The following is an 8873-nucleotide window of genomic DNA, read 5'->3' on the forward strand; positions in this document are numbered from 1 at the left end:
GGGCAGCCCAAACCCCGCAAACCTGCCTATTCTAAATGGGTTCTGCCATCCGCCGCATCAACACAAAACATAGGAGACTTTAATGGGAAGGAACTTTAATAAAACTAGGAAACAATACAGGTAAGGCAAAGAGTCTAGTTTCTAAATGAAGCACCCAAAGTTACCCGTCCCCTCGTGGGTAAAAGTCCATCCAAATGGGATTGGTCTAGAACAAGGCCCCAAAGCCTGCCACAAGTCTAAAGCATCTTCCAGTGGGGACCCCCAGAAAAGAGTCAGAAACAACCAAACAAGCCCGGAAGGAAAAGAGCAAAATCAACATCAAGATAAAAGCTGCCATGGTCACCTCCCCACGGGTCTCACCCACATCTGTGTCACCCAGTCCACGACCAAAAGACAAGCACAGTTTCTTCACGTGTCTCTAGGCTCCATGTGCCTCCTCCAGGTCTCCTGGCTCCATCCTGCTTCCTTCCTTCCTCAGTCTCTTCTTGCAGCTTCTTCTCTTGCTGCTCAGCTCCACCCTCCCTTGGGTGGGGCAGGGAACCTCCCCCTTTCCTGGGGACCACCCTGTTGCAGAAGCAGGCATGGGGGCCACCTTCAGGCTCTAGACCTGATCTGGTGGGCCACCTGCACGTCTCAGTCAGTGCCCCAGATGACCAGGAGTTGGCCATCTCCTCACACACCAGGTGGACATCGTCAGACAGATAGTTCTGGTGGTACCAGCAGAGGAGCATGCCCAAGTGCTCAGTCTATTTCTTATACTTTTATAGGAAGGTTTTATCTTTCTTCTTCACCTCCTCTGACTGTTCTTCCTCTGACTGCTTGGGCTTGGTATTGACCATGCTCTGTGGTGGGGCAAAAGAGGGAGTGGGCTGCAGGAAGGCCATAGAGTTCAGCACACATCAAAGTGGTGGGAGTATGGTAGGTATGGCCTCAGACCAGGGCCTTGCTGAAGCTACCGTTCTTGAGTGTGTCCACGTTCCAGGGCATAGTCTTCTCCTTCTTGCACATCTATTCCAATTTCTCCTCCCACATCCCCTCCTGCGTGTGCCTCAGCACAGCAGCCACCTCAGCCACCTCAGCTCCTTTCACTTGGGTTCGCAACTGAGGCACTTGCACCTATAATCACGACAGTCCCTTCTAGCTCCTCCTCTTTCCCTGGCTAGCTCCTCCTCCTTCTGGAACTGCTCCATGCGCTGTACCCAGTTCTGGTGCCGTCAGTGGAAGAGGCTCCCCATGTAAATGTTGGGGTGCATTTCATCCTCATCATCAGCCACCTTGCTGTGCTCCCACAGTCTCCAGCCCACCATCTTGCCTAGACAGCCCAGCCTGCTCCCACTCAGATGGCAGCAGCAGTGCCAAGGTTTTGTTCTAATACATTAAGCATGTGGCTGTACTTGTTATTGTAAATAACAGTTGTAAATAACAATTTTTGTGTGACTACATTCATTCAGATAACAGAATACAATGGTTCTCATGTAACATAAATTCATGACAGGTATGGTCTCACTATATGGTCTTATATAACAAAATATTACACTTCACTTTCATATTATCTCATTTATTATCTATTAGAAAAAGTGTGGACTTAAGCTGAAGTTTATGTATGAAAAACACAACTTACACATAATTATTTTTTTTTGTGGAAATTCACAAACACACTGATAAGACTTTGCCCTGAATCATTGCCTGTTAAAAATTACAGGTTTTTTGAGGGTTTGAGAGTAACTGGGTCGGAAAATGGGAGCATTTCTGGTAAGGTAAGCATGCTGGGAGAGTGAAGAAGGCGAGAAAGAGGAATAGAGCTTAGATAGTAGATCTGATTGTCAACACCCAGCAAATGGAAGAGGAGAAAGAAGCCTCCTGGGCTGGAAAAAGTGCTCCAAAATAGTCATGTGAAGATGACGGAGATATATTTCTTACGAGTTTACATTTCATTTCCATATAATACGCACACTCTTGACTTTGGCTGTAATTAGACTTTGGTTTTACCTCATTTGTTTTCTCTAATTGCATTTACTTCCTTGATGAACTTAGAGTGGCATGAGCTTAAACTTCGTCTATATTCAGACAATTCCAAAGTTTCTATCTCTTGTCCAGCCCTCTCCTGAGTTTCAGACTCACATGTCCTAATACCTACTGAAGGCCTTTGCTGGAACATTTAGAAAATATCTCCAATTTATCATGTCTTCCCTCCTCTCTGAACTGCTCAACCTGCATTCTTCACTATCGCTATCTCAGTTGAATAACATGTTCTAGTTATTTGTATATTTGTGCATGCCTAGACTCCAACACAACTTGTCAATTTAGACTTGAAATGCATGACATTAAGGATATCAGTGACATTTTCTCTTTATATTAACAATATATTTTTAAATAGTGTGACCCTTTACATGTATTTAGGGACATATATGTAGAAGTTGAGAGAGAACACGTATCTGTATTAAATTTTCTAGACCTGGAAAATAGAGAACTATAAAATTAACCTCTTGTAACTTGTAGAAGGTACTTCATTTACTTCTTAAAATGAACTTTTGATGTAGATGGTATTTAGCATAAAATTTGTATTTTTCAATTGAACATATACTGTAAGTACTTAAGAAGTCCAATACCATAAAGAAATTTTAAAACTTTCTTTGTGACTATAGACAAAGGGCTTGTTTTGGAGTTGATGATTTGTTTACCACATACAAATTTATTCTTGAATTTTAGAGTGGTCCATAATAATCAAATGCAAATTAAATTGATATTATTTATATACAGTACCTAGATTTGTAGTTCTGAAACTAAATTGAATTATTTAGTTTCTTTCACTCAGAATTATCTTCTCTTACCTTTTCTTCCCTTGCATCTACTTTAATACTCTACTCTTCTGATAAATTTTAGTACACCACTGCAATCTCACTTTCTCAGCAACAAATTTCTCCTCAAAGACATACTGATTCATTCATGCTGAAAATTATGTTGCCGTTATTATCAATGCCACACAGATTTATGCGTGATGCTGTATTATCTTAATTGCTAAATAGAACTTGTTTTATGTCTTAACTGCTTCACAATGTTTTTTCCTCCTGCTTTCTTGCATACCTAACAGTGCCTAAAATTTTCTGGACACTCAGTAAACATCCAACAAAGTTGTTTAATTTTAATTAAAAATGATCACACATATCATTTATTATTAGTGTGAATTTTTGTGATAAAATAAATATTTCACAGAACTGTTTCTGTAAACAGGTAACGATCTTAAAGGAGGATGCGAAAATAGATGGCAGATTATTATACAAGGTTATTGTAGAGCTGCTTTTCATTTTCACTGACAGAGTTTATGGCATGAAGAAAGTTTTTTTTTTCCTTAGGAAGAATAATAAAAATGCTTCCACTACATTTGAAGGTTATAAAACAGTAGAAAAGGTGTACAAGCTTCTGCTCTAAATTTTTTTAAATGGCACAATCAATTCTCATATTTCTTCAAAAAGTCATCTTTGGGGGAAGGTTTACTCGCTTTGTTTTAGGAAAGTTTTTCATTTCTCATATTAAATTAATGTCATTTTCAAATTTTAAATTTAAAAAGGCTTTCTCACTGAAGATGATTAAATGTATTGAAATATTATTTATATATAGAGAAAACATTAACAGGTATATCTTAATATATATTGCTTTTAAACAAACTCAACTCTCTAATCTTGATGTGCTTATCATAAGTTTTTAATGGATACCAGCTACAAATCCTAGCTTATACTGAAACAAAAAAGTTATCTCTAATGTCATATTCAAACAACCCTAAATTTGTCACTTAATAATCAGTTGATAAAATTACTGCAAAACATTTAAAGAAGATGGAATTTTGTAAGATTTAGTATCAACAACATTATATGACCACAAACATGGTTGTGTTTTTAAGGAGTGCTGCCCAACAACGCTCCCTAGACATTGGACATTTTTTATTCTTCAGTATATGGTGAGGTGATCACAGCCACATGTGGATTGGATTGTGGCTAGAGTAACTGAGAAAGTGAATTTTAATTTCACTTTATTAGTTGCATGTGGCTTGTGACAAATATATTGGCCACTACTGTCTTAGAGAAGAGAAGGGCTTGGGACAAAATAACAGATTGTTGGCAGGAAATACTGAACAATCAACATTCGAAAACAATCATTCCATACCATAATTTTACTATCACTTTTTTTGTCATAACCACTAAGTGCCCAAAACAATCAAGGATTTGTGTTCAAATCAGTAGTTCATGTTTCATTGTTCCAGTGAAAATTTTTAAGTTTATATGTCACTATCACATTTTCAGTCCATTCTTTTAAGCAACAGCAAAACAAACCAGAATCTTGTGTATGATACCAATTATTCTATGAATTAGTATCAGACAGAAAACAGATGACATTTTCAAATTGGCTTTTATTGGCATATTATTTATATAACATAGCTTGTTACTTATTAATATATATATTTTTTCCATCAGTTTGTCTTTTTATTTCTTTAATAATTTAGTCTTTCAAACATGTTAGTTTTTTATTTGAAAGAAATTTATCAAATGTTCTTCTTTCCTACTCATAACGTTCTTATAAATAAAAATATTTGCCTAAACCAAGATTGCAAATCTTTATCCTAGGTTTCCATTTAGAGATTTTATTGGTTTGGGTATTTCTTGAAGTCACTAACTGTAATTGTAGATTTGTTTACTTTTTCTTTCATTTCTACCAATTTTTGCTTTATGTAGATTTTTTGCACTATGCAGACATGTTTATGTTTTTTATCTTCCTAATGAAAAATTATCTTTATTCTGATAAAATGTCATTTTTAGTATTTTTTTCTTTATTCTAGTTTGCCTGAGTTCTAATTTATTCTGAATACTGTTTGCATGCTATATCTCTTTCAGTACTTTTATATTTAAAGTATGTGTGTCTATACATTCAAAGTGTGTTTGTGGGTTATATCTGGTTTGCTCTGGCTCTATCTAATCTGACAATTTCTGCCTTTTAAATTAGTATTTAGATAACTATTTAATATAAATAGCAATAATTTGGGATTATAATATATCCTTCTTTTGTATGCTTTATTGTCCCTTATGTTTTTATTCATTTTCCATTTGTCCTGCCTTATTTTGTATTGAGATGTTTTAGAATTCAATTTTTATCTCCATCTTTGACTTTTTAATTGTATCTCTTTTATAGTGGTTTCTGTATTTAAATATTTATATTTAACTGATCCCACCTATTTCATACTTTTCTACATATCTATTCTATATGATTGTATTTTACATATGAAAGATCCTTGCATTTATAGCATTATGTATGAAATCTATACAGTGAATTACTTTTTTTAAATTTTTTTTATTTTTTTAAAGATTTATTTAGTTTTATACAAAAGCTGGGATACAGGCCAGAGGCACGGGAGGGTGGAAGGATTCACCAGAGACAGAGTGGGGAACAGAACAGGCAGACTGACTAAGTACACTGCTGAGGGGAGCAGAGGGCATGGCAGGAGAGGTCTGCGCGCCATGTGGGTTTCTCCCTGGCTGGCCGGGAATAGAACCCATGCTGCAGAGGCTGTGGACAGCTTCACAGCACTGCCCTCAACCTGCTGTGCCACCGGGGAGGCCCTACAGTGAATTACTTTTAACAATTTTTAAATTGGATTTTTCAAATTGAGACAAAACTGGCTTTTATAGTTACTTACATATTGTCTTTCTGGCACTCATCACGTCTTTGTGTGGATGCTACTTTCCTTCTGCTTTAAGAACTCCTTTAACGATTTTTATAATGCAATACTACTAGCATTCACCCAAAATTTTCTTTTGGGTGAAAATAATTTATTTTTCCTTCATTTTTGAAGAATATTTTCATTGGTATTTAATTTGGATTTGGCAAGTGTTTTTTAATTTTAGTCCAGATAGTCTAAAATGAAGTCATTGCAATTTTTATTTTTCTTGTATGAAACAGGTTGTTTTCTCTCCAGCATTACTTAAAATTTTCTTAGCCAAATGTTTTCAGAAATTTGAAGCTGGTGTGCCTGGATCTGATTTTCTTTTTATTCTTTCACTTTGATAAACTTGTTGGATTTATGGATTTAATTAACATAAAATCTAGAAAAATTTTGGCCATTATTTTTTCCAATATAATTTCTGTTCCTACTTCTTTCCTCTCACTCTCCAATCACAAGGATGTTAAACTGATTTTCTCTCATATGTCACTTATTTTTCAGTTTCTATCATGCTTTATTCTATATGTGTACAGTTTAGAGGTTTTTTTTTGTTGTTGTTATATCTATAGCTACTTACCTTTTTTTCTGTTATATCTAATTTGGTTTTAAATATATTTAGTGAATTTTATTTCAGATGCTATGTTTTTTATATTTAGAACTTACCTTTTTTAATATTTTACACTTCTTTCCTCCTTGTGTTTATGTTTTCCTTTGAGGCAACTTGTAATAGCTGTTATGATGGCTTCCTTGCTAATCCCCTCATCTCTGACTATGAATCATATCTTACTTCTTTACATATTTAGTCATGTTTTATTTTATAATGTCAGATATTCTGAATGTTCCATTGTTTAGAATCTAGATTTTGCTGTTTTCATTTTAAAAAGCACAGAAAATTGTTTTTGGCAAATTTAATGCTGTTTTTGCTTGAGTTTGTACCTTTGAAAGCCTAGCTTTTAAACTTTATTTAGGGAGTATCTGGAGTAGGATTTACTCTAAGGCACAGCCATTCAAGGTTTTCTGCTGCATGTCTTATGATTCCACCAGTTTTCCCCCCTTTAACCTGTTAGAACTTGAATCTGCTGTAAACATTGCATTTGATTTATTGCTTTCAAATAGTTGTTCTTGCCTTTCCTCATTTGGTGGAGTTTACCTCACAAACGTGCAGACTGTGTGCTGCTAAAGACCCTGAGGATCTTTTATCCAGTTTCCTGGGGCTCTTTCTCTGTAGGTTCTTTTCTTTCTTTTTTTTTTTTATTTTTCATTTTTATTTTTTACATTTTTTTAAAGATTTTTTATTTATGCATGCAAGAGCTGGGGTACAGGCCAGAGATGCCTGTGAGAGGAGTGAGAGGATTTGCCAGAGACAGAGTGGGGAGCAGAAGAGGCAGACTGACTGAAATACATTGCTGAGGGGAGCAGCGCGTGAGACAGGAGAGGTCTGCTGCGCCATGTGGGTAGCTCCCTGGCTGGCCGGAGATCGAACTTGTGCTGCAGAGGCTGTGACTTGCCCCACAGTGAGGTGCTCAACCCCCTGTGCCACCAGGGAGGCCCCATCTGTCTGTAGGTTCTTTTCTGTGGCTCATTGCTCCACAAATTCCAGCCACATTCACTTCCCACCCTCAGTCTTCTATCTCCTCAGCTAGTAGATCTTTGTCCTCTGTGTACCACAGTTCAGAAATTGCCTCCATGCAGAAAACCAGTAATCATGGGTCTGTGCTGCCTGTTGTCCAGTGTCTGGAAAATTATATTTGCCCACTTTTAAATTTCTTCACAGTTATTTATCAAGCTTCAGAGCAGTAGAAAAAGAACTCCCACCTTTATTTTAAACCCTGTGCTTCTTCCTACCTAATACTATTCGCCACACTTCTTACACCATCACCCAATGTTTTGATTTCTGTTTTTTTTTTCCGAAGTTCTTGTAACCTAACCCTTTTCAAGTGCCTAGTATGTGTCATGAACTATCTATGCTCTACATGCTGCCTAATCTAGCTGCATGCCTTTTATCTCTTTATGTATTGCCTCAAGAGGGTCATTAAATGTTTTTTCCTAGTATTCTTCTCATATAAACTCTAATAGCAAATGATTGACTTTATTTAAAAGTTTATAGCCAATACAAGTATATATAGCCTTTTGTTAAAAAAAAAAAAAGAAAGGAAAAGTAGATTATTGGACAATATGATTGCAGACATTAAAGTTTTTGTTCTTCAGTGGTAATTTTAATATGACCCAAATGATGATCATTTTATTTCATGTCTTATTCATTGGCTAATTATAGCTATTTTTAGAAAAATGATCCTTGGATAATTGCTGACGCTTTTATAACAGATGAAAAAATCCCCAGTTAAGTTTAAATTCTAAACAGAGATTTGTGTTTTTTATTTTTATGACTTTTTTTTATATTGTTGCTATTTTCCCCATAACAGTAGCATTTTATTAGGTAGTTGTTCTTCTATGTGGGAAATGACATCAAATTTAAAAGTATGTAAAATGTTCACAATAGAATCATGGTTTAGATTGCATTTTACTCTCTAACCAATTACAGATATTTGTTCATTGTGTGGTCTGGAAATAAGTACCTCTTAATATTCTTCTCAAGTGCTCTTTCTTTTTCAATGTAGTCCCTCTGCAGGGACTAAAAATAATTATTAAATTCTACCCAACTCAGTAATTGTATCAGCAAATATTCAAGCCCAAATAATTCAATTTAGACTTTTTAAGTATTTTAGATAAAGTTGTTCAACCTTCCCCCCCACTCCCAGCTTTCTCTTTTCTTATGCAATTATGTTCACTGAATGTTTTATTTAATTCACCAGTCAATGCTTGCAGAGCTTTTAGGATAGGGAATTAGGTTTGTTTTCTCAAATCTAGGTACTTCTCAAGATTATTTGGCATTCGTGGTGACTACCATCTGTGAAAAATTTCAGGAAATAATATTTTGCCAAACATTTATCTTTTCAGTTCAGTGATTCATAATCTGGCATAAAAATAAATTGTTTAGCGTTTCTATGTTTCAAGTATTTTTTCAGTCATTTTGAAGTTAATTTTCTAGAGTTTTGAGCTGCTAGTACTCTATCGACTCCACTTTCTTGGAAAATGGCCAGACAGTACAGGAACTTATAATAGATACACTCATTTTGCCAATTACTGTAAAAGCAAAGACCTT

The 8873-nt window shown here is 35.6% G+C and overlaps 1 pseudogene; it reads right to left on the reverse strand.

Annotated features, from left to right (window-relative positions):
• Window positions 1–633: 633 nt before the first annotated feature.
• Window positions 634–1307, reverse strand: LOC119234749 (hsp90 co-chaperone Cdc37-like; annotated as a pseudogene).
• Window positions 1308–8873: the final 7566 nt, after the last annotated feature.

Source organism: Talpa occidentalis, unplaced genomic scaffold (genome assembly GCF_014898055.3).
Source record: "Talpa occidentalis isolate TD23 unplaced genomic scaffold, MPIMG_talOcc4v2.1 talOcc4.8, whole genome shotgun sequence".
In the NCBI taxonomy this organism is placed as follows: domain Eukaryota; kingdom Metazoa; phylum Chordata; class Mammalia; order Eulipotyphla; family Talpidae; genus Talpa; species Talpa occidentalis.